This window comes from Danio rerio, chromosome 9 (genome assembly GCF_052040795.2).
Source record: "Danio rerio strain M-AB ecotype USA chromosome 9, GRCz13ab, whole genome shotgun sequence".
NCBI lineage: Eukaryota > Metazoa > Chordata > Actinopteri > Cypriniformes > Danionidae > Danio > Danio rerio.
In genome coordinates, this window is record NC_141029.1 from 27610333 (window position 1) to 27636755 (window position 26423).

Consider the following 26423-nt stretch of genomic DNA (forward strand, 5'->3'; position numbering starts at 1 on the left):
CAGGAGCGTCCACACGAAGTGCATTGTGGTCAGAGTGCATGTGCCCGATTCCCACAGCAGCTTGTGATGTTTTGGAATATTTGCTAGGAGATGCTTAGATTCCTTTATACTTTGTGGCAGGAAACTGTATACCGTGGCGTAACTGGGGTGTTTTTATTCCAAGTTGAGCTACATTAAGCCCATCCCCCAGTTTTTTTCTTTCTCCAAGCTAGTGCAGAGAGCTTTATCTGACTCTGTTCTCCTAACATCTGTCACCGCTAAGAGGGACAGGAGAACACCACCGGAGGCTTCGTTAGTCCTGTGTCACTTGTGACTAACCGGAATGGGCAATTCACAGTAGTGAGTCTGTTCCCTCCTCTTTTTTTCTTGCTCTCCCACTCTCTACTAGATGATACAGCTTCAAATGCCACAGCTCTTGTTTTATGCAGACCATTGCTACGTTGGGTGTGGGTAGTTGGCCAAAGAGTGCCAAAAACACCCACTCCAGCTATGGCGCTCAAGATAGTGTGTAATGTTTCCAGAGTCAGAGGCTGCACTTTACAAGTTATCTGTTGTTGTTCAAGGTGCTCGGCCGTGGACGTGTATGTTTGCAGTTCAAGGTGACTGACAGAGTTTGTTGTGCATCTTCCCCCTAACTAACCATGTGCACATTTTCTTCATGAGTGAGTGCAGAGTAGCGTTGTGACATTTTGTGGCGCCGAATTGCCGTTAGCCTAAACAGCGAGGATTTACCAAGGTCAATAATGAGGTATGTCACTGCAGGCAGCAGAAACAACAGCGCCGGTGATAATGAATGGGACTAAGGTTGAACCCAACTGGGACGTGTGTGTATGTTGTTATGAATATGAATGTCATAAAAACTGATAATAGCTGTTTCTGATAAAAGTTGTTTTTCGTGCATTAAACTCTGTTTTCACATTTTCTCAACAGTTTTAAGTCACTGTCAATCGCTCCCATAAGTCTGACTTATGTTTGCCTACACATATGGATGCTTTATCGCAAAACCCACATGCACACCGTACACACTCACATGGACATGCCCCGTTTGATTAGTGCAACACCTCCAGCAAGGTCACAGACACATGGAACAATCAATAACGGATCGGTGGATTAAGGTGTCATGACATCTGTGGGCCCAGACCTCCCATGTATGGGTGAATGCCTCTTAAAGCCCACTCTGTTGACAATGCTCCCGCCCTAATGCCAGATCTATATTACAGGCCCAAAGAGTCTGTGTCCATGGGCTGTGGCCTTGCTGCCAGTCATCTGCATTTGAAGGTTTCCTCTCTCTGAGCTGCTAGTAAAACACAGGCTGCGTCTGTCGGCGTGTATCTTTCCTTTGCTGTGATGAGCGTGGAGATGTTGGCCGGTGATACGGTGGTTAAGTAATTGGAATAGATTGCTCTCAGAGATTAGCTTGAGTGTAATGGCCTCTTTCATTCTGACCCACAGTCACAGGCACTGCTCTGAGATCAGACTAAACATGAGCGTCTATGTTAGAAGGGCCAATAGCTCTAATTACATCAGCCTTGTTATCTAAACACATACTTATTCAGTCATCCATTTGCAACTAAAACGTGAAAGTGAAATGACTGGCATTAGGCTCTGACATCTTGCTATCACACAGATGTAGATTCCAAAGTGTGAAAGGGTGGTATGTGGTATTCCCAGCACTTGCTCGGGTCAGAGGGGCTGCGGGCACTGTCATAAGCAAATGTCAACCTGCTACCTCAGGAAATAAACAGTAGTGAGGAATTAGTCCTGACAGCATTCTCTCTGTGCCTCTCCTTTGACAGAGAGACTGCGTTTGTAGCACCTCACTCCTCATCGCCCCTCGAACCTGTCGTTTATTCCATTATCTGAAATGAGGTTTTGAAAACAGTCAACAAACTCTGCCTTCTCCATTTTACTGCTTCTCCAACGGTCCACCAGCAGGACTCTCATGTGAGATTACAGGGCATAGCTTTTTTTTGAGGGTTGCAGATCTAGCAATTAAAGTAATGAGGAGACTGTCCGCTCACAGAAGCCAAGGCCTCAGTGTAGTGCTGACTTGCTGCCTTTCAAGTCGATAACTCCTGGCCCACAACCTCGGGCAAGGCATGCCTGCTCCTTATCAGGGAGGATGTCCTGTGCTTTACATTCCTGGGCTAAATGATCCTCTTCCTTAGTGTAAGCGCTAGCACTCAGGAGAATTGGATCTGATGGCCCCGTCAAAGCAGCCTCTGGACGCTACAAATGAGCACAGACTAGCTCTTCTTTTTGAATTTATTCATGATAGGGACCACAAGGTGCTCAATTGCCTACAAAGTAAAATGTATTTAAGAATACTTGTGCTGTTTTAGTCATAGTTTAAATTTGGGAACTTCAAAGCTAGCTGGGTTTGGTCTGTTTCTACTTGACATTGGCTGTGAAGTGTTGAAGTTGTCAATTACTTGACTGAATGATGCTAGATTTCCTTATATTGATGTACAAGCTGCCCTGAGGGTCTACTGTAACTGAATGATGTCAGACCTTAATTGTGTTCCAATTGCTAGGCAGTAGCGGGATTGAATTGCCATGTGTGCCACAGATCCAGATGGTACAACTGAACCCACCTTTTCAGGCTGGCAAAATCACAGGTCTTAATGCCATTGGCTTTTCAAGTTTTACAATTGGCCAGGCCTCGTTATTACCAGCGGCGGCCTCTTTGGCGAGACTGCCATAAAGAAAGTGTTCCTCAGCAATTAAAGCTAATGAAATATTCATGTGTGGCACCTTCCTTAGCCATCCTCGCAAATGAGCAAGCCATGCCACCCCCCCTTCTAAGCAACTCCCAGCTTTATTATGGTGGTAGCCTGGCATGTCTGCAATTAGTGCGCTGTTTAGCAGCGCTGGCTGAGTATGGCGGGTAGTGATTGGAGGAGAGGGGAGGGGAGTGTTGGAGATGTCGAAGGAGTCATGTGATGCTTAGAAAAGGTACACAGGAAATGAAATAGGGGAAGAACTGAACAAGGCATTTGTAGCGCGAGGGTGGCACCGCCTGCTGATTCACTTCACACACCATCTTTTGTGCAAACATGCAGGGAGGCAAGGATAGTGATACTTGTATTGAGGTTCGAGGTGTGAGACGGAGAGTTAATACATGTTGTGTGAAAAGTACTTATTGATGTCGCATAGCCTATTTTACCATTATACAATGTCCTCCATGTGTATGCAAAGTTTGTAGTATTATATAACAGAAATTCATCTTGTCACATTGCATCAGAAAACAGGGCACAGCACAAAAAACACAGCTGTTGATGCACTAGTTTACCTCTTACTCTCTTAAGCACATACACACTTAAAGTTTTTTTTCACTTTTTCTTTTTTCTCAAATGTCACACATAGAGACAGATGGACATGGATAGCCATGAAATGCTGTTTTGTTAAACTGAAGACAAAAGTGGGAGGAAAAACTTAACAATTCTTTTATCTGACAAATCAAATTATTACCTGTGAATCGTTCATTTAAATAACACACCATTTGCTAGTTGTTATGGCAGTTGAGACTAGTTTAAATCCTTTTTTCATGGCAAATTGAATTTTAAATTTGCATTAACTAAAGACTTTACCCATCTCCACATCAACCTGGAGAGGCCTTTGTCACTTTATGAGGTTTTTGCTTTGCCAGCGAGCCTTTTGCATCTCAATGAAGTGCCGTACCCTCTCCTCCCTCATTCCCACGCAATGAGGCCCTATCCATGGTGCACCTTTCCTTAGCGCTCTGTGAGAAGTCCCGTGCATCCTCTAAACAGGCTGGCCCTGCCGTGTTTACTGTGGGATTAGGGGGGTGAAGGGGGCGGCTGCGCGAGGGTCCGGGGGCAGCTGAGGAAGAGGTAGCCATGGGAAGGGCCCCCCAAAGGCATGGAATGCCGGTGAGGTCAGCAGGGGTTGGTGCGGGGGGAACCAAAGAAGCTCTCCGGGGATGGAGCAGGTGCTTTTGTGTAGTCCGTCAGGCATCAAAGACGTGACGAGGCTGAAAAGGTTAGTGCTGGCGCTGCAAAGCGAACCCCCCCACCCCCCCACACACATACTTTTTTTGGCTCCGTACTTGTGAGAGTGGGTGCAGGAGTGAAAGTGAAGACTGGCTCCCATGCTCTGGTGTTCAGAGGTCACTTTTTGTACCTGAATGGGCTCCAAAGGAAGAGAGGTCCATGGCAAATGCTCAAAGTAAAGTTTTACGCTCTGTTTGCAGGCCTGTCATCACAAATGTGCTTCATTTGGACACATGGGGGCCTGAAAGTCTCATCAGTCACTAATTCAAAAGCACATTCATCATACCTGTGTTACCTAAATGTTTAGTTAACCAATGTCCAGTAAACACGTTAGGCTGCACAATATTTTGCAAGCTTTCAAATAACTTATTTGTTTATGTTAGCAGAACATATATATGTTATCAAAATTATTATTATTATCATGTACTGCAAAGTGAATAATGTTTTAAAGTAAGTTACTTATAGTAAGGATAGTCTTTCAAATGACTTTTTTTTTCAGTTTTGAGGCCTGTCATTTCTTTGACATGGCACTGGGTCAAAAAGCCCAGTCAGGCATAATGCTGAGGGGTCTTTACAGCCTAGCGACAAATTGTCTTGCCTCTCTCTGCACTTGACGTCCCAGCCTCACCCAATCAGTGCACCTCATGTCTTTTTTCCTCTCTGTTAGGATGGGCAAAAACAGGAGGAGGAGGTGAGGTGAGGAAGCAGGGGGGCGGTGGGTTTCAGTTGTTGCAGGTTGCGTCATGGGACCCGCGGTGTCCCCTTTTGTGCAGCACGTCAAATGTGGTTAACATGCGGCCATTTATCTGCAAAGCCCCCTGGGTGTACAATGGCCTGGCTGTGTGTGTGTGTATGCAGAGGGGGAGGAAATGGTAGAGCGGTGGGCTTAGCATCGGAGCGTTCCCATTCTCTTTCCCTGTCGCTGTCACCTCCCCTCCTCCCCTCATTTCTCCTCTTGGCTGCACACAACCCCTCAGTCATTGTTTCGTTCTTTTTTATTTCTCTCCCCCGGGGTGCTGTGTGGAGCGACTAGGTCAGGCGGCATCTGACAAGGTGCTTCAGAATGTTGTGAGCTCCCGTGAGACGGATTGTTCTCCGCAAACGCAGTGTAAACCGCCAGGGTGAGAAAAAGAAGGTGCGCTTTAATTCCCAAGAGCACCCAGCGTTTTCTGCAGAGTCAGATCCAAAAGGTGTTCACTTTTGCTTAGTCATCCTTCAAGAATATTTATATCTGCAATGTGAAATGCTCCTCAGAGCATGATGTCCTTTAAGGGTCTTCAAAACAAAATCATAGCCAGTCAGACAGTTATGGCTCTTTTGATAGCCTAGTTTGTTTTGCCTGAGCTAAGCCTCCTTTTCAGCACTTCTGTGCCAATAGAAGTGGCATGCATGCATTTCACAGGTAACAAGATTACTCAGACCGGTGATTGACTCATTTGCCAAGGGAGCTGTTCAAATAACCACACAGAAGCTCAGTGTGAGATTTGTTAATAATATTTCTTCAGATGTGATGCAGTCAATAGAAATGTATAGCATCAGTTGTGACGAACACCTTTGACTGTTTGCGCACTTCACCCCTAGAGAGAGCAGATGCAACAGGGTCAAGGGCCAGTGTAATGATAAATGACGTGAGAAGGGGACTCAACTCTATTTTTCCACATCAGACTTATTTTTTGTGTGTGTGTGTGTGTGTGTGTGTGTGTGTGTGTGTGTGTGTGTGTGTGTGTGTGTGTGTGTGTGTGTGTGTGTGTGTGGCCACTGATCTATTTTCGGGAAAAAGACTATAATTGCACACTGATTGACTGTTTTTCGTAATCTCAAAAATTCTTTGCTTGACAGAACAGCACAGAATAGAGATGAAATAGGTGGAACTGAATTGCTGTTTGCTGAGATATTTGTTGTTGAAAAGCCAGCTCATTTTAAGTTGGACGAGTCACTGCTTCAGACATTGTATTTGTACATGTTGTTTTCCTTAGAATGGGTGGTTACTGTCCCTGGAGGCGAAGAGCTCTGAGAAGCCACAGAGAGCACTACCATTTTCATTTTCCATGTTCTCCCTAAAAATACACCACAGTACATCCCTGCATTTTTGCGGCGGGCGCTGTGAACCAAGTCCTGTTGGTTAGATTTTTGTGTTTAAATCCCATGTCATGTAAGGGCAGCTGATGTCTTCGGGACCGGCCAATAACTTCTCATTTCATGTGATTCAAGGAAGAGTAGTTTACATTAGCAGAGCCAACAAAAACCAAGTGCTAAAAATGTTCCAGGAACCAAGCAAATGACCGTGAACGTTATCTATAAATTTGTCTACACAATCTATTTACCCTTATTCACTTGTTGCTGCTTTTCACCTCCATTTTCCTTTCTTTCAGCTAAGCATACTGTCAACACCGCATTTGCGTCGCATAAACAGTTCCCAAGCCAGCCCTACATTTAGTTCCCATGACTCCAGGGGCGAATGTCTTTGGACGGACTTTCTTATTGTGAGTCTGAGTTGACTAACACAGAATAGTCTGAGGTGAGAAGGAAACATGTGTTTTCGAGCTGCTCGGTTACAAATATTTGCTTGAAAGCAGCTTGTTTGGCCAAAAGCTGCAGCTTTATGTTTGAAACAGTTACTCATTCATAATGTTCCTCAACATAAGAAGTGGCATAAAACAGTCATACCACATAAGATAACTACAGTTAAATGTTTGAGGGAAACAGCGTGCTCCAGCTGTCTGTTGCTACTCGACTGACGGCAATCAGCAGCGAGCTGTTGACACACGGCCATCTGTAAACATTTAAAAGGATGAGTTTGCTTACAGTCTCTCCCTTTTAATTAAAGACCCGGGATGGCGCCCACCCTTTTCCACAGGTTATGTGATAACTGCACCTCTCTGTGAAGAATGAGAAGGTCTGCTGACGTCTTCTACAAAACACTCAAGGGTGGAGATTCAGCTGTGTCCTAAATTAGGCATTCTGACATGAGCCATTACAGTACACGGGGAACTTCCTGTTGCATTGATTTGAACTTGGCTCTTTTGATATACTGTTCATCCAAAATGAACCAAAGCAAATTGGATAAAATATCAGCATCTTTTAAAATGATGCACTTTGCATCTTATGATCGCGCAAAAGTAGACCTGTTGTCTGCTAGGGCTGTAATAAGTGTCGTGTGTATGTGTTACTATACACGATGAGTCGTTTGTTTATGGCAGTCACTGCTGAAATTGATGGAACAGCTCTTTCTGTCTGGCAACCAAGGATGCAGATAAACAAATAAACAATGTGGGGTTAGACAGGAGACGGGATGGACTGGATGGGATGGGAGGTGGAGGAAGTGGGCAGTCAAGACGCATTGAAGAATCTTTCTGGGGCAACCAGTTCACCTGAAACTAATGCCCTCGCAGACACTCTCCCTTATGCAGGGCCTAATGAGTGTGAGGTTGGCGTGGGAAAGAAAACGCGGAGGCACAAATAGGTGACCCACTAGGCCAGGGTGGGGGTCATACCTCTTGTCTAAGGGGGTCTTTTGTTTGCATGTCTGAGACATGGGAATTAGTGAGACCATAGTGTTGTGGGTTATGTCTGGTTTGTTATGAACAGCTTGAGGGAAGGCATATAACCCACAGATTAACAGTATATAATCCACGTGATGTATGTTACCAATAAATACTCTTAAGCAATACACAGTATTCAAATTGTTCTTAATCATTATGTTGATCAGATCACTTCATCGACAATATATTATATACATAGATATCGCTTTTTTTGGGGATGTACACTATATAGTGTACTGACCACTGTACTGTCTATCATATATTCAACACTTTAATCTTTCTGATTTTGATTATAATCTAATAATGCAAAGCTGTTTGGGAATGATACTGTAAAAAGAACTATACAAATAAACTGGGAATGAATTTAATTCAGTAAAGAATGTTACATATTCATGGTTTAGTTTTGTTAGAGCATTAAGTGTTCACTTGAGCAAGAAATTGTGTGTTTTCCTAACTCATCCGTTTGTTATGTTTTTATATAATGAGTTGTTTGTGCAAGAAAACATTACATCTTTCAATACTGTGAACATGTCAGAGGCAGAAGTCAAACTGAGGTAGACTGTATTAGTTCATATTGACCATGCCAATCACATGGTGAAATCTGTCAACTGGAAATCTAGGTTAAATGCAAATTGATTCAAGCAATACCAGACAGTAATTAACATGTTAGTTGTGTGTACGTGCACTAGACCAGAAGGTCATTCATTAAGATCTGGTTATGTCTACAGTTACTATTGAAACCGATTGAAGGAAAAGTAATTATTTTTTTTCGAACAGTCCCTGGAGCAAGAGGCAAACCTGTCAGGAAATGTTTTCATGTGATGTGAGAGAGGAGGACAATGTATCTGTCAACCTACAATCTAAATAAGTCATATGTGAACCAGGACCACAAACCCAGTAATAAGGGTCAATTATTTAGAATTTTTAATTTATGCATTATCTAAGTAAAGCTTTCCATTCATATATGTTTTGGAATATGGCAATATTTGTCTGATATACAAAAACAAAAGTCTAAATACTGTGAAAATCCCCTTTTAAATTAAGTTAGCATTTTAATGCATACCACTAACCAAACATTAGGTGTTGGTATAGCTAGAATAGGATATTTGCTAATTATCATTATGGAACATCATCTTTAACTAATATTCTAATGACGTTTGGCACATACAACATATTTTCAGTTGCTTTATACCAATGTAACATATTTCCAGGGTCACATATGTTATATTGCCTTGAAAATGAAGATTACTATTATACAATGGTAACAAAGTGTTTGAAAATAATATAATGTAAAAATTAGGGATATCCCGATCAGATTGATACCCTTGATTCATTTGATTTTGAGTGTCTACCGATGCAGAAACCTGATCCGATATTTCTATAACACATAAAAAGAATAAAGTAGAGCGAAGAAACAGATCCAGGATGCTCCTTATGTTTTATTTAATTCACCTTATATTAACATTCAACAACTCTTCTGTGAGGTAGCTTGAACAATCAAGTAATAAATAACATAAATTCTTCACTTTTGGACTTTAGTGCAACAGTAAATCTAAAATAATCTAATATAAAAACAAGCATCTCAACTTAAAATACCCAGCAGGCAATCCCAAGTTTACATATCTTACAGTTTGCTGTGGCAATGTTGTCTTCATCACCAATACCTCCAAACCCGCAGACCTACACGCGCTTTCAGCTTTAAACTGATTTTGTGTTCTACTTTGCAGGAATTTAACCAATATTGTCTCTGTAACAAAGTGATGTCATGCTGCAGGCGTTGCTCTTTCTGTGTGAAATAGGGTTAACTCTGTGTCTCCGCATAACGATAGATGTATAACTATAGATGTGTAACTATAGATGTGTTAAAAAAAAAAAATGGACATTATATATATATATATGGTTCACATATGACTTATTTTGATCGTCCGATTCCAATCAAGTCTAAAACTACGTGATTGGATTTGGACATCCCTAATAAAAAATATATATAAGTAAAAATATGCACATAAATGAATACAAAATAAACTTTAAATATATTTACAAAATTAATAATAATTTAGTTAATTTCAGTTTTTAAAATCTGTGTACTAATTCTTTATTTCTCCTTTTTCTTTCTCGGTGCTGTTGATCATCTCATCTGTTCATCGACACAGGTAAGAACATCTTTATCTAAATGCACATTTCCCACAAGCTGAAAGTCAGTGTTTTTGTTGTCTACAGCTTTGCACTTCCTCTTTACTGTGTTTCCTCTGCTGCTCCGTTACAAAGTCACAACTGCAATAGAGTTTGCTAATTATTTGACTCATCCTTGATAAGCAGCCTCACCACTCTTCAGTTCCTTGTGAAGTCTATATTGCACATCCAGCTGTTTGTACATGATAATTATCTCTGCTTGTGTGGAGCTATGTTGTCTATTATTAGATGTTTACCAGCATAAAGTTCCCTCTTCTTCTAAGTTGGAAATGTAACAAGCGACTTCAGGAAATCGTTTGTTTCTTTATTCTTAATTTTAATCACTGGCTGTGGTTTGAGTCCAATAGAAGCTTCCGTAAACATATATATAAATAAATAATGCTCTAAACAAACAAACTTTGAGTGTTTATTGGACACACCATGAGCATAATTTATCTTAGTCTGCTAGCTTTCAGTTATAAGTATAGGATTTCTTTATTTTTCTCAAAGTAGATTTCTCTCAAGTGGAAATATCTGTCTTTTTGTATATAAGGGACATAACATTATGAAACATGAAGTTGCTTTTCACAGAATGATTAATATTAAACCATTCTAATAAAAGCTGTATGGTTTCACAGGCCCCTTAAAGCGAGGCAACAATATCTCTTTCCACCTGGGGAAATGAATAAATCCCGTTTCCCAACTGTGCAAAATCTGTTCTTTAATGTGCAGCGCAGCCTAGCCTGCATCATGTGGGTGGGCCTGTGTTCTTCCCACTAAAATTCTAGGATACTTCTCTCTCTTTTTTTCCCTTATTTGCCTGGCTGAGAAATGCATTCCCTTGCCAAGCTTTGGAACCAATGAAAAGGTGTCCCCAAGGAAGCTGGGAATGATCTGCAAAATATAACCCAGAACTTAGAGTTGCTGCGGAAAAATTAGTTAAACTGTTCTGATTTAATGATGTAGTTTTGTCTTTGCTTTTTTCACAGATCTTTTTTAAATAAACTTTTTTGTTCTACTTTAAGGGATATAAATTAAAGAACTTATTATGTTCAATATTTTTTTTAGAACTTAGATAATAGAAAAAATAAAAATGCCTGTGCATATTTTTTATTCCCAAGTGTACACTACCGGTAAAAAGTTTGGGTTCAGTATGATTTTAAAATGTTTTAAAATAAGCTTATCCTGCTGCATTTATTTAATCAAAAATACAGTACAAATTGTAAAATGATGTTATTGCACTATAAAATAACAGTTTAAAAGTTGTTTATAATTTAACTTAATCATTTATTCCAGTGATTTTAAAGATGATTCTTCAGCTTCATTACTTCAGTCTTCAGAGTCACAAGATGCTTTAGAAATCACAATTTATATTATATTTAATATTTAATATTTAATATTTAATATTAAATATTTAATTATTATTATTATTATTATTATTATTATTATTATTATTATTATTATTATTATTATTATTATTATTATTATTATTATTATTGGTAACAGTAATAAAAGCAACGTACTGGGTTCGGGACATCATTTACTTCTGCATTCTTTAAATTTTAGAGTTTCATATTGGCCCAATATCCTCATAAGTGGTTCCGTTCTCTCATCAGTTGGAATAAAATAACTTTTGCATAGATTATGATAGAAACATCTTTCTTTTTTTTCTATGATTACTAACATGTGCATGAACCAACAATATTAATTGCAGCAACCTAGACCACACAGAACCTATAAGGAACACTTTTAAATTTGAGTTTACAAAAAAAAAAAAAAAAATTTGGAGGGGTTTATTATAACACAGACAACACATACAATTATTTTAATCACTTCCGACAGTTTTTTTTTATTAAAACTTAAAGGTTTTTATGATACCAAACTTTTGAATTTACACCTCTGGATGTGGATTTGGGAAGCTTTTTCATTTGGACAGGCAAAATCCAGGCAGACACCCCAAAATAGCACTGGACTTTAAAAAAACAGTAATCACCCCAAACTTTTGACCGGTGTATGTATTTTTTGTTTAAGGTCTGATCAAATTTTTATGTTTAGTAAGTATAGTAGTAGTTGGGTTTAGGTATTAGGTAGAATTAGAAATGTAGATTTTTAAGCACTAATAACTATAACTGATATCTCATTATTAGACAGGTATAAATCTGGGCTCAATAGGGGGTGTTGGTACTAAAGTGTTGCCTTAAATTCCTAATTTTAAATTAAGACGATGCAATATCAGTTTATAAAATAGATATGAACCAATTATAGTTAACTAAATATAATATAATATAATATAATATAATATAATATAATATAATATAATATAATATAATATAATATAATATAATATAATATAATATAATATAATATAATTCTTACATGCAATTAAATATTTTGCTGTAAATGTTTGCTGTTTATTTATTTATTCATTTATTTATTTTAAATGGCCTGCCAAGAGAATTACCAAATAAGACCAACTTTTAGTTCAACAAATAATGCTATAGTTGCTTGAGTGAGTCTTGTGTGTGTTTGTATGTTAATTAGATCAAAATTGCTCCTGGCATTGTGCAGCACAAGGAACACAGAAGTGACCACAAGATGAAACGCAACACACACAAAGCAGAGATATCAAATATTCAATTGCGTATATACTTAGAACATGCATACTTAGACAGATGATGACTGTACGCAAAAATCATACTCAGATGTAACTGTGCCTATACATGTGCTTACAGTGTCACACGTTTCGCAAAGTTTCATTTTTGAAGCTGTCTCTCTTCACCCATTACTTTTTTTTGGTTCTTGAGGGTATGACTGTTCCACACCTATACCACAAAAGCTGACAGTGAAGGCTATTTTGAAAAGTGAGCTGATACAACAAAACTTACCGTGTAAAGTGACATGCAAGTGCTTCCTACATCCATGTGTTGAGTGTTTAACAGACCTCTTGTAGGATTGTGGCTGAAGAAAAACAGGACGAGTGTTTAGGGGGAGTAAAATGTGGAAATGCGCAGAGAGTGAGTGAGTGCGTATTCGCGAGGATGGGTGTGTGAATTACAGAGAGCATTTGCAGATAAAAGCTGTAACTCATTCTGCCTTTCAGCAACACTTCTATTTCAGATACGATAATGTCCTCGCACCGATCCCTATTTCTGCTGCACTATCAAGACTCTTAAAAGCGACTAGTGCTCTTAGAACTATTCTAAGCAAAACAGCTCGAGCATTTCGAGAAGTCCTGTTTTAAGTGGCAAATTGTTTTCCCACAATAGAAGCAGGCAATTGCTAATTGGAGCCTATAGTCAAATTGACCGAGGACTGATTGGGAAAGAAAGACATTGGAGGAGAGAAAGAGAGAGAGAAGGGTCCTCCACGCACTTGCTTTAGAGTGCACCTTGAGTGGGTGCGCTGGTGTCTCAATGATTCGGGATTTAAAGAGCAGATCGTCCGGTGGCTCAGGTCCCAGTCTGTGGCTTTGGATAGTTGCACTCAGGTTTCTATTTTCAAAATGTTTACTCCTCTGCCGATTTCATCGGTAAGGCAGCCGGTGAGCTGCATGACTGTGAAAGGTGTTTGAGGTTGAGGTGAATGTGACTTGTAATCTGCCGTTAACCCTTACACACGTAAGTTTTAAATACTCCCGCTGACCTCCCTGCATGAGCTTTTAAATTTGGCTACATTTCAAGTTTATCAAGTTTGCTTATATTGTTTTGTTTCCTTTTTTTTGTAAAAAATTCTAATTAAATTGTAAAAATCTGATATTCCAACTTTCAAATATGTGTAAGAACTTGTATTCCATAATTTAAATGGAGTAAAAGTGATGCAGGAGAGATCATAGTTGCTGTATATACAACATGATAATTGATCAACTTCTTCCTAAATACATAAAAGTTTTTGTTTAACTGTTAGAGGACTACAGTTAACACTTTAGTAACCTAAACAGTGTGTATCTTACGAGAATAAATCACATCATCCAGTTTTATTTAGAAATAACAATTGGTTTCTCTCGAGGTTTATTCCTTCACTTTCGTCAAATGGTGAAGTTTTGTTCCTGGCCACTGTCGTTCGTTACTGGATTGCTTGGTTTAGGACATGTGATGCTACGCATTGATAGATTTGCTCTTCAGTGTTTGGACTTTCAGCAGTAACAATTAAACCACACTGAACTGAACTAAACTAAACTTCATCTCTGAAAACTCGACTGACACAATTTTAATTTACTAGAACTTTACTATATTAAGCTGCTTTGACACAATCTACATTGTAAAAGCGCTATAGAAATAAACATGAAATGAATTGAATAATAATTAGTGCCAAACTATATTTTCCCAACTAAAATTGTTATATTTTGCTAGTTCATATCCGTGTTCGAATGCGTGAAACCTTAAATAAATGTTATTTGTCTGAAAACAGTACCTTTGTACCTGAGCTGGAACCATTGTAGGAAATTAGATTTGAATTCAGCAGTTGATGACTTGTGTTTCAAATGTGTTAATCACACTGGTGTGATTGTATGTGTGAAAGTGTTAATGGAAGGATTTATTTGGAAACATGTTTCGATCTCCATACTCCACTTCCTATCTGTACAGTCCTGCAACACTCCCTCAGTAATACGTATCTCAGTAAGGAATGATCTGCGGCGCTAAAGACAGAAAGATGCCAGCATGACTGAGGAATGAGTTGTGGCGGGTTGACATTTTGGTCCCACCTTCATTAGGTGTCGTCCCCCCGCTCCTTATTCCGACATCTGGAGTTGATCAAGCCTTCACTTCCTAGTGCTTTTAACCACCCCCACAGCTTAAAAGGGGTCGACAGCTGTTAAAACACCTGAGCACGCTTGCCGGAGACCCCTTCCTCTCCTACCTCCCCGCAGAGGTGCACACATTACATGCTGGTGCGGAGAGAAAGGGCCACATGCTAACTCAGGTGGCCTGGCAACCTGACACCACCAGGGTTCATGAGTCTAGACTCAAATTCTGGCCTAATTTTCAGGGCATCTGAGGGTCTGCTGGGATTACAGCCCCACAGGCCTCTCTCTACAGCAGGGAACTGTCGTCTATGGGAAGATTGTATCAGCAATTTAGGTCTTGTCGGCGGGTGATCTTTAAGGTTGTGGGACAAGCTGGGGTTCAGACAGCTGTAGCCCTTTTGATCTTCCAGTCTCCCACTGTAGCGGTCCAAAGATAGCTGTCAGTCACACACACCTAAAAATAGTACGTCTGGAAAACAATACGCATCAAAGACACCTTGCGCGGCAGTACGCGTTCACAATTATGTGACCGGCTAAATGACAGAAGGCACTTCAAATTCAAAGGGTGTTTTTTAGTGTGAGAACAAAACAATGGCTCGGTGCTGAGGTGATTCAAAAAGTAGTTCATGACCTAGCCTTTCTTTCTACTGCTACTCAATGTAACAGAATCAGTGTTAGCCTCTAGCATCCCTTGGGAGAGGGCATTATGGCTGCTGTATTGTTGGCTAACCTCCTGCCAACTGTGCGGGGAACAAAAGGCCGAGCGTTTATTACCAGACCCTGCTGTGTTAAAGGAAGCCCGGACCAGCCCTCCTTTCCTGGGGATGGCCTTCTTTTGGCTGCACTTTCATCAGGCAAATGTAGCTCTTGCTAATAACCAGGTAGATAGCGAGTCCTTGAGAGCGATATGTCATTTCGAGCTTGGCGTGAATTGGATTGCTGCTAAAAGTGTGTAAATAATCACTGTTTAGCACATCAGTTTGTGATATGAGGACTTCTGTATTTTTGCATACATAAGCTAACTTATGGTACATTTCTGCTTTTATATACATACAGTACAACCATGGGAAAACATCAAGATGCCACTTGAAAGTTCTCAGATTGTCTGGATTTACAATATATAGTCATGTATTTGAGTAAAATTTTATTTTTTTTGTTCTTTCTTCTAAATTTCGATCTTTTTGAAGGAACTAACAGAAAAAGTGCAATGTTTTCAGAAATCTTTATATTCATTTTTATCAAACACAATGTTGACGTTTTGATTTAAGAATAATTATGAAATCAACATTTCAATCAATTATTTTATCAATATAACCATGATTTTCAACAACAAAAAACTAAAACATCAGTTATTCTGTCCATCTGTTGTTTTCAGCAAATAAATAAATAAATAAGTAATTACAATATATATAATGCTCTAAATATTTTATTGGGATTTTCTATTAGAATAAAGTAATTATTAACATTTTAATAATAAAAAATATTAACATTTTAATAATAATAACAAAACTTCCCTATACATTTTTAAAGTTTCTCTTTTTTACATACATTCCTTGATTTTTTAAATACTTTATTACCTATGTGGATAAATAATGTAGTCTTTTTCATGAATTATTCGTATCAATTACATTCAAAAGTATTTAAACACCTAAAAATCCATCAGTTTGGGTTTTTCCTCCAAAAATGAGGCTATTTGCTTTTAACATTAAAATCAGCTTCTGCATTTCAACATAGTCATATGACAAATCAGGAAGTGACAACGAAAACAGCTGTGCTAGGCTAATTATTGCTAAAGATGGCTGATTCAACGATTTCTGCCTTGTACAATCCTAGTTTCTTCCTTGCGAAGCACAGGTTTTACATTTAGCACAGTGTGTTTGTTAGTTAAGAGTGTGCTTGTCGTACCAGAGCTCTTTGTGGTGTTCCACATGTTCCAAAGAAAGACATGTTTATACAAAGCTGGAAACAAAATGGCAGCTCAGCGCCAAGAGGTGAGCTTGCTTAGTTATCCCTGTCCATCCCTGGCTGCTAGAGCACATTTTTGGCACTCTCCCTTGAAATCATCTCCACCTGGATGTTGTAGGCCTGAATCCAAACACAATAAGGAAATAAAATACGAGTGTGAAAAGCTAGCAAGAATGGCTCTTCCCCCACTGGGACCCGCTGCACTTCACAATGCACTTCGATGACAGGAAAAGTTTATGGCGATTTGTTGAATCAAAAGGAGGAGGATGGGGAAAAATGCTATGAGCATGAGCTGTCACATTCCCCACCCATGACGGCGGCATGCTTATTTTTTCACTAGCTTAGTCCAGCTGCTACATGCTAGCCTGAGAACGAATCGTCAATGTTGGCCACTGGCCCGCATGGAGGAAATTCGGGTTGTTGTTAAGTGGGAGTGAAAGTTATTTCCACTGAGATTGATCATTATTGTACGACTGAGGGAAACGGTTGTGTGGGCCATCTCAAAAGAGCATTTCAGCTGACTCCTCAGTGTTTTTATTAGCGCTATGACCCACTGTAAACTTTGATATACGTTTTCCTGCTCCGCCAACTCTTCTCTTTTAATCTGTGTTCTCGTTGTCATGGGATAGATTAGCTAGTTAGTCTTGATCAATTAGCTTTTTAAGGCTGTATTGGACTTTAGGGATTTGCAATGGGCACTCTTGGCGCTAATGCTAATGTTGTTCAGTTGCCAAAACAGATTCTATATCGTTTAACCAAAATGAATTTAAATATTACACTTTTAAGGAGTTTTGAAACCTTTGGCTTTACTGAGATTTTTTTTTTAATTCGCACAAGAGGAAAGGTGGATAGTTTACAGTTATCATGCTGCTTGCAAAATATGACTTGTCAGTGAAGCAACAGACATTAATAGTCCTGTTAAATGCATGTGGGTGTGGAACAGGAGAAAAATGTCTTTTTTCCTTTTGAGGGGGGATTAATGAAGACCAAATGACTACTCAAAGTCATTTATTAGATTTTTTTTTGTATTTAACCTTCATCCTGCCGATTCACTTGGGTGGAAAGTTTTGCCCTGGGGAGACCATGGCTGTCAGTTCCTCTTACCTCAGACAACCATCGCCATCGACGGTGTCGAATAGGAACAGTGGGACAAATTACCCGCACTGTGCCCAGGGGGCAGGTGGCTTTTAGGGGTCGTTTTCTCAGGTCACATGTAGGAGACGTACATCTGTCACTGTGAAGGTAGCACTGGGGGACACACGGCTTGCCGTTCCCTGATGTGTAAATTGATTCAAATTGACAGACGGTGGTACCTTTTGCTTCGTTACTCCCTGTGCCCTCTTTAACCGGGGGACAGGATCACAAAGCAGGATTTGTTAGGGTAATCTAAGTCTTTGTCCACTTATCAACATGACGAATCATCTGCGTAGAGCTAGACGAGGTATAATGCGGTTCCATTGAAGAGCCGTTTATTTGCCGTTTATTCAACACTTGAATTAATTCCCCCGTTGGAGTTTCACATTATCTTTCTTGCACAAAGAAGGCAGACACACTGGGTTCAGGTTTCTGAGGACAACAGGAAGACATTTGCAAAGTAAAAAGAGAAGTGTTTAATAAGTGTGAAAATAGCCATCTTTACAAAAAAGCATTATATTTTAGTTCTGTTTCCCAGAAATGTTATCTGTAAGCAGAAAGCTCAAGGACAGGTGTGAGGAGACCAGTATCTCGATTTACGTTTCACTGGTCTAAACAAAACTTATCTTTATTAGTCGTTCATTTGTAGTTCATCTTATCTTTAGTAAACTAGAGATGGCTGAAATTGACTTTTGGCTTGCACATTCACTTTTACTCTTACTAACACTGAGAAAAAGATTTCATTAGTACACAAGCAAAGTGATTCCAACAACGTTGTCGCTCTTCATAATTTATGTTAAGCATTTATTATTTTTTTAAAGAAACAACATATGACTCAAAATTACTTTTCCTGCTTATTCAACCTACTTGTTTAAAATGAGCTAAAACAACACAATTCTTAAGGTGTTTTTGGGACAACTTAATAAGGTACATTTGTAAAAACTATTAGGTTAACTTATTTGAGTTGTGTTGGGACAACATGAAGGAACTGTGTGAAACCCAGCATTTTTACAGTGTACTTATATGATTTTAAAATATTGTAGGAGGCAAAAATATTAGCCCTTTCTAATATATAAATATACAGTGCTCAGCATAATTAATTCACTCCATTTTGAAAATGAATATTTTTAACCATTTAAACAAAACAGATTTATTAAACATATATATTTATTTAAATAATATTTTAGTCACCAAACATATTTAGAAATTGAAAGATAATACAAATAAGTTCAAGCAAAAAAAAAAAAAAAAAGACAAAAAGAAAACTTTTTAAAATTTCAACTAAATTTTTTGATTTTTAAGTTTTTCTTGATTTTTTCCTTTTTTTAAATTAGTATTTACCATTTTTTAATAAGATATATATTAGGGTGTACTAGTTTTTGGACAGTTATCATAAGTAATTTTGCTAGTAAGCTTCATATTTGATTTCAGTATTGACTAATCTAATGTATATGCACAAATATAACATTGTATAGCTTTCTAATAAAAATATGAATTTAAAAGATTTGTGAGAGGTGTACTTATATATACTTAAATATTTCTCAGGTGCTGTTTAACAGATTTTTTTCAACACATTAAACATAGTAGTTTGAATAACTAATTACTCATAGCTAATTTAATTTGTCTTTTGCCTTAATGACAAGACATACTATTTTATTAGTGGTTTTACAATGTACTAGTATTTAGTTTAAAGTTAAATTTAAAGGATTAACTAGTCAGGTTGGGTTATTTAAGTATTAAGTCAAGCAGTGTTTTTTCTGTTTTTTTTTTTGTTTGTTTTTTTTAAGTGGGCTAATAATGTTGATCTCAAAAAATGTTTTAATATCTGCTTTTATTCCAGCAGAACTACAGAAAATAAGATTTTCTGTAAAATATATTGCGAAAAGTTCTCTGGCTCTCTTAAACAGCACTTGTGAAATATTTGAAAAAGAATTGAAAATTTCACAAGGTCAACTGTTCTGTATCAGACACATATGAAACGGGGCACGTTTGACACATTTAGGTGATGCAGAGGAATCTTTGAATGTGGTTTGTCACCTTTATCAGTTGGCTTACGCTGGCTTTTTAGCGACTGATACATATCAAACACAGGTTTGCAGCTGCATACTGTAAAAAAAACTCATAATGCAGGGGTGGTCAAACTTCATCTGTAGAGGTCAGATTTGCATGGTGGATGGGTCTGTGCTATTGGTGGATCGTGATCTGGGTTGCTGAGCAGCACTTGCCCATCAACAAGGGTCTGCTAAGTTTAATGGTTTCACTACTGCAAAATTTTGTCACAGGAAATGTTAAAAAAAAAAAAATGTTGCTTTTTGTCTAAGAATAAGCAAAAGACTCACAGCATTGTTTTGTATGCATGCTCGCAAACGTGCAAAATGGAAGCCTACGAGTACGAATGGTCTTGTTTCTGCTGTACCGGAATGGGATCATTTCATTCACTGACTTGCACGAATATTCATGAGGCTGTGGTGATATTTGTAGTGTTATTCATCATAGAATAATTGCATAAATCCTATTCGGTGAAAGAACCCCAGATGCCCCACACATTTAATCTCAGATAATATACTGCTCCCTTGATCTGCTGGAATAATACTCTTTACTTGAATATCCAGCGCATAAAAGAAGAAAGATTTTTGCAACCATTTTTTTTTTCTTATTTACAGCACACCACTATCGCACTCAAGCACTAAGCTCCCCTCCGGTAACACTAGTCAAAAACTGGGAAAAGAGAAAGCAACATAACCAAACAATATTATCATAGAAGCGGCTATCCATTTGTATTTCCTAACTTTTTAAACGTGCCGATTTGTGAAGGCTGCGCTCAGAAATGTAGATCCAAAAAAATGAACTCCTCTTGCGGGGCATGCTTCTGTGCCAGCACGCATAAATTACATCACATACAAACCAGTTAATATTTCACAAGGGAGAAAAAAAAAAGACAAGAATCTATGCCCTGGACCAATGCAAGCTAGTTGCAGACATTACAATACATAGTAAGGTTTGAATTGTGTTAGATGTGAAACAAAGGGCTCCCTGCAGTCAGCCTTTCAGAGGTGAAGGGTCAACCCGGCACATCTGACATACTACACATTAAGATGTGTGGGCCAGCGAGCCTTGAGGTACTATTTGCCACCTGGCAAAGATCAAGTAGTAGTGCTTTGTATGTGTGTCTGTGTGTGTGCTTGAATGTGTGTTTTGAGGGCACATCTTTTTTTTTTTTTTTTTTTTTGGCTAAAGCATAAATCAGGAACTCTAATATAACAAAAGTGTAATAACACCGAGCACTGTTTGCCTGTAAAGTCATTACTAAATGATGTATGGAGAAAGTGAAACTGGTGTGTTTTTGATTTGATCTGAAACATTAGGAATTAAACATGTTGCTTTCTTTTGTCAAAAAGGGTTTGAACATTTCCAGAGAGCACTCCCACCTAGGTCAATAAATAATTCAGGCTTTTTGGAAGTAGGCCTTGCGTCCCCTCGAGAGGCTAGCGGGCTGCTGGAGCCGGAATGGCTTCATCATTTCCAACATTTAGACGGGCATACTGTATGCCGTTAGACTCATCTTCTCTCAGGCAACTTTTCAGGTTTGAAGAGCGTCTAGATTTTCGAAACGGCGCGAGGTGATTCCCCAAAGCGAGCTTTCTTGCAAATGAATGTGATATAAAATGTGTTCGAGTATATTTAGTTACAGGAAAAGGGAGAATACCTTGAACACACACATACTCACGTAGACACACAAACGGAGCAGTTCATATCTGTATGTGTTGAAGGCTTATCAGAGACACACAGCTACAGAGTTTGCCTTTTCCCTCTCTTTTTGACAAACGACACTCTGTCGCAGCAATGTTATCGGTATGATGAGGTGAAGTGGGAGTTGTTGTTTCTTTTTACGCTCTTTTGTTCACCTTAATATTTTGTCAGAGTTTACTCACTGTCATGTTCGAAGTCTACATGTTTTTCTTTCTTTTGTCTATTTGACTGGACAAAATGTTGAAGATGCTTATTTTATACAATGAAAGTGAATAGGGATGGTTGTCAAACTTTAAAAGTGTTAGTTAAAAAAACAATCAAATAAATAAACCTATTTTCTAGTTTTTTTTTAAATATTTTTACACATGAAATTTATGTCTGAGGAGTAGATTTTTTGTCATTAAAACTAATATTGGGGCCTGTTTATTATTATTTTGTAGTTATTTTTTATTTACACTTTTAGTATTGTGAAGAGCAGCTTCAATATCCTACAAAATACATTAAATTCCCGAGTTCCACAGATATGTCATTTTTGGGCATGAAGACATGTATATTAATAAGAATATTAAGAAATCTCAGCAAGATTTTTTTGTTTTTAAAAGATGTCTAATCAAAGTCTAATAGAAACATCATGGTCTTCTTGGTTAAAACAAGGCTACATTTGGGCTGTTAGTTAAAATCTAATAGACGTCTAAGAATAGGCCAAAACTAGACTGGTCGCCAAATAAACAGAAATGAATGACTACACATATAAAGTCTGTTTAATCTGTCCAGTTGATGACTAGTCTAGGTTTGGGCTATTCTTAGATATCTATTAGATTTTCACTGACAGCCCAAGTTTAGCCTTGTTTAAGCCAAGCTGTCTACATTTAGATGTCTATTAGACGTCTATTAAACACAAAATTCTTTGCTGGGATAGAGAATAGCAATGTTCAGGTCACTTTATAGTTTACAGTTACCGTTTTCCACTCTTCCTCTTTCGTGTATTTAATTAAAATAGTAAATCAGTCATATTTTACTACTTTTACTTTATTCTTGTACTTTAAAATGTATTACTGTGACAACAAAGATTGACTTTCTATAGTTATAGTCTTCCAGAAATTTCGTGCTCAAAATAATTTTTGTTTATTATTTTTTGTAAGCATGTTAAGTGTTACTGTCACCTGTGTATTCTATATGTGTTAACAGTAGCATATGTATTTTCTAAGCTGCAACCCAGCTCATAGTACTGTTTTCAATCAGGTTTAGAGAAATGTCATCAGTTCAGAGAAAGATATGAAAGTACAGTAAATCCCTGGGTTATGACATGACAATGCTGAAATGACCTCCGTGGACTGCAGGTCTTCTTCTTCATTTGAAAGGAAGTTGAGCTCAATCAAGTGACACGGCCCCTCGGTCAGATGTTCGTCTCTTTCTCGGCGTGATCCATGGTAACACAAAATATTTGGTAAACAGGCAGAGGACCCAAGGAAAATATCTGTGTGTGTGTGTTTGAAGGCACGGTAGCTCACATCAGTGGCGTGTAGATCACATGCTTTGTGATACTCTATCTGAGTTCAAATGAAGCTTACAGTGACTCACAATTTTACCAGGTTGTTTATGCCAAGAAGCTGGAATAAAGCGCTAAGGTGGTTTCAGGGCTTAGTTCAACTGTAATTATGTTAGACATACACATTACATAAATATAGGTAAGCAAAAAATCTATATGTTTGTTTGTTAATTTATTGACTTATTTAATGTTGACACTCTGAGATGATGTGAGATGTCCTTATTATTAATTTTTCTTGTTATTATTTATTTATTTATTTATTTATTTGAAGAGTTCAGATGCAAAAACCACTAAACACCACCTAAAATGTTCTACTAAAATCTGCAATTTTTTCAAGCTTTTGTGTGTAAGTTTGGTCATTTCCCTTTTTATGGCAATGAGTAAGTTCTTTTCATTGCCTTTAGAGTGAAATAACTGAACATAAGCATAGGATGTTGAGAAAAAAAGCTAATTTAAAATGAAATTTTCTATGGTTTTTGCATCTGAACTTTGCATTTATTTATATTAAAAAAGATTATTATGTTCACAGGTGAATTTAACCAGCCGTTTAAACGGCATCTGCATAGACTCCAAATAAATAAATGACCGAATAAACAATTGCATTTGTATGACTTACATTTAAAGTTATTCATTATTCATTGAGTGTTACCAAACCCTTCATGTCAAATGATAACATATTGACTAAAAGAATATGACATAGTGTATTCCCTCACTTTTAACTTTGATATATCTGGAAGGTTTTGAGATTCAACATGATATGACCTGTTTTTTTTTTTGTTTTTTTGTTTTTTTGTTTTCATATTACGATGCATCTCTTTTGTATATTCTTTCTTTTAGATGTCTCTCATGTTAAATAATAACAAATGGACTAGACAAATGTGGTACACTCTGTTTTCTCACTGTAACTCAGAAAGTCTGGAATGATATACAGTTGAAGTTAGAATTATTAGCCCTCCTGAATTATTAGCCCAATTATTTATATTATTTGTTTACCCAATTTCTGTTTAACAGAGAGAAAAAAAAAATTCAACACATTTCTAAACATAATAGTTTTAATAAATAATTTCTAATAACTGATTTATTTTATCTTAGCCATGGTGATAGTAAATAATATTTGACTAGATATTTTTCAAGACCAAAAATAAGACAAACAGCGTAAAGTGACATTTAAAGGCTTAACTAGATTAATTAGGTTAACTAAGCAGGTTAGGGTAATTAGGCAAGTTATTGTATAAGGATGGTTTGTTCTGTACAATATAAAAAAAAAAGTTTAAGGGGCTTATAATTTTGACCTTAAAATGTCAAAAACACTAAAATTTCTTTGCTCTGTTAAACATTATTTGAGAAATATTTAAGAAAAAAAATTCAAAGGGGGTTAATAATAATTCTTACTTCAACTGTATATTTTATTTTTATTTATTTATTTTTTAATGCAGTGGTTGCGGTAGGGGAGGGGTAATGTCCTGCCTTAAATTGTAAATGCAAAAAGTCAATAAATAAATATTTTTAAAAAGTTATTTATTTAGCAGACACTTTTACTCTGAGTTAAAGGCAGACATTTATATCAGCTTAAATGTAATTAAAAGATAAAAGCAATTTTGCTAGGAAAAATAAGAGTTGCAATTTTTAAAAAAGAGATTTTATGATTTATTTTTAAATTGCATGTTCCCATGTTTATTTTTACTAATATGTGAGAAGCATGAATGTATTTTGTTGTTGTTGTTTTACAATTTTTTTCACCAGAAGCAAAAATATATCACCAAGAATTTAAAAGAGCTTACAATTTAATGTAAGAGATAAACCGGTTATGTGTACACACACACACAACGTTTGTTGAACGCGAAATAAAATCAGTTTGATCAATCAGAAACATTTGAACACGAAAGACGACACATGACCTGTCGATGGAGCGTGACTTTACGAGTACAAAAAAAGCTGAAGTCCATCACATGTGTAAAAGGGGTGCAGCTGCCATTTCGGTTAACGTCTGCTCAGCGCCCATCTCAAGGTGCTAAAGGCTGATTAAGTTCCTTCTATAAGCGCCTCTGGCTCAATTGCTGGGCCTCAGTGATCACACCTCTGAAAGTGGAACTCACCACCCTTACCAGGTCACACCTTATTCCCCTCATGACTGATAAGAGCAGCACAAGGGCAGAAAAGAGCTCGCGTTAGCAAATATGTGACAAACAAAGCTAAGTCTGACACTAAGTCACCATGACATTCGGTGCACCAAAAAAAGTTGTGGTTTAACAGGCATACATCTTCTGTTTATCACTTTATACTTGAAAGATGTTAAGACAAAGAAAAAGGGAAGTGATTAAAATTCTGTACTTTTCATTCGCGAAGCTTAAAGGTATTGTTTCAGGGGAGCTAAAGAAAGAGTTAACTGTCTTATAAGAGCTCCGAAAACGAGCCATCCATGGGAGAATGTGACCTACGGTCCTTCACCCTTGTTTAAATAACAGGTTTTGAGACCGTGGAGGTTTTTCTTGGCACCTGTTGAAGTCCAAACTCCCCAAAACAGACAGTTTCACAGGCTTTTGTATTTTAAGAAAACATGTATTTTTGGCCACTGTCTAAGCTCTGGTTTCCATGGAACTCTGGGAGAAGGTCAGAAATCGGCTTACTTTTGAGGTGACCATGCACAGATCAGGTTATTTATTGTAGTATTTATTTAGTCTTTTTTTTAACTGAAAGCTCCGAGCTGCATTTTTGCATGGCTATATTACTCAACGGCTAAAATCAACAATTGCAGAGCCAGCGTTGAAAGTTTATGAACATAATAGGGATAATTATACAGTAGAGTTGTGGCGAATGAAAAAGAACAATAAACATTGGGGTGTGAAATAAGAAACTCCGTCTTACAGGGCAGTTATATGGTTTCTTTTAGTCTGTAGGTTTCAACACAAACTACCTGATGTCAGGCATATGATGGTTTTTGCTGCAATAATATCCCAATATATGGCATTATCACCAAATTGAAATAAGCTGCATAAAACGACTCGTACAGGCTCAACAAAAACAACTGCTTATAAATGTTTAGAGCAGAGACGCCCAAAGTTGCCCCATTGTAACTTTTGATTTGGCCCACCATACCTTCTGAGAGGAGAGTGTGTATGATGGGTAGGCACAGAGATCATTTCTAATTTGAGATAAACTGTATTGTGTTTTATTGCTGAGCTACAAAAAAGCAAACTAAAATGAAATGTTTCAATTAAATGTTTAAAAAAATGTAAATACTGTCACTCGACAGATAGAGGACTATGCAGAGGACATCAGCGAGCAAATCAAGGCAACAACTAGTATCATTCTGTTATAAATTAGATTGTTTTTTACTGTAATACGTTTATTATTTAATATAAAAACTGTAAATAATAATGTAAATACTGTAAATATAGTAATATAACTATAGTAAATATAAAGCAATGTTTTAGTTATTTTTATATTAATAAATAAATGAGGAAATTAGCCATGGAAACTATATTTACCTTTGGCCCACAAGCCTCAATCAAGTTTGGTTTTTGGCCCTTTATAACAAAAAAATTGGGCACCCC

General features: G+C 37.6%; 1 protein-coding gene and 1 long non-coding RNA gene across 15 annotated transcripts in view; one reads left to right on the forward strand and one right to left on the reverse strand.

Moving 5' to 3' along the window:
* Positions 1-12747, reverse strand: part of LOC147842377 (uncharacterized) — a 28061-nt gene extending 15314 nt beyond the window's left edge. The window contains exon 1 of the long non-coding RNA XR_015499441.1: positions 12613-12747. This is a non-coding gene — a long non-coding RNA (uncharacterized LOC147842377). The remainder of the gene's footprint in view (positions 1-12612) is intronic.
* Positions 1-26423, forward strand: part of zeb2a (zinc finger E-box binding homeobox 2a) — a 264051-nt gene that overhangs the window by 207343 nt on the left and 30285 nt on the right.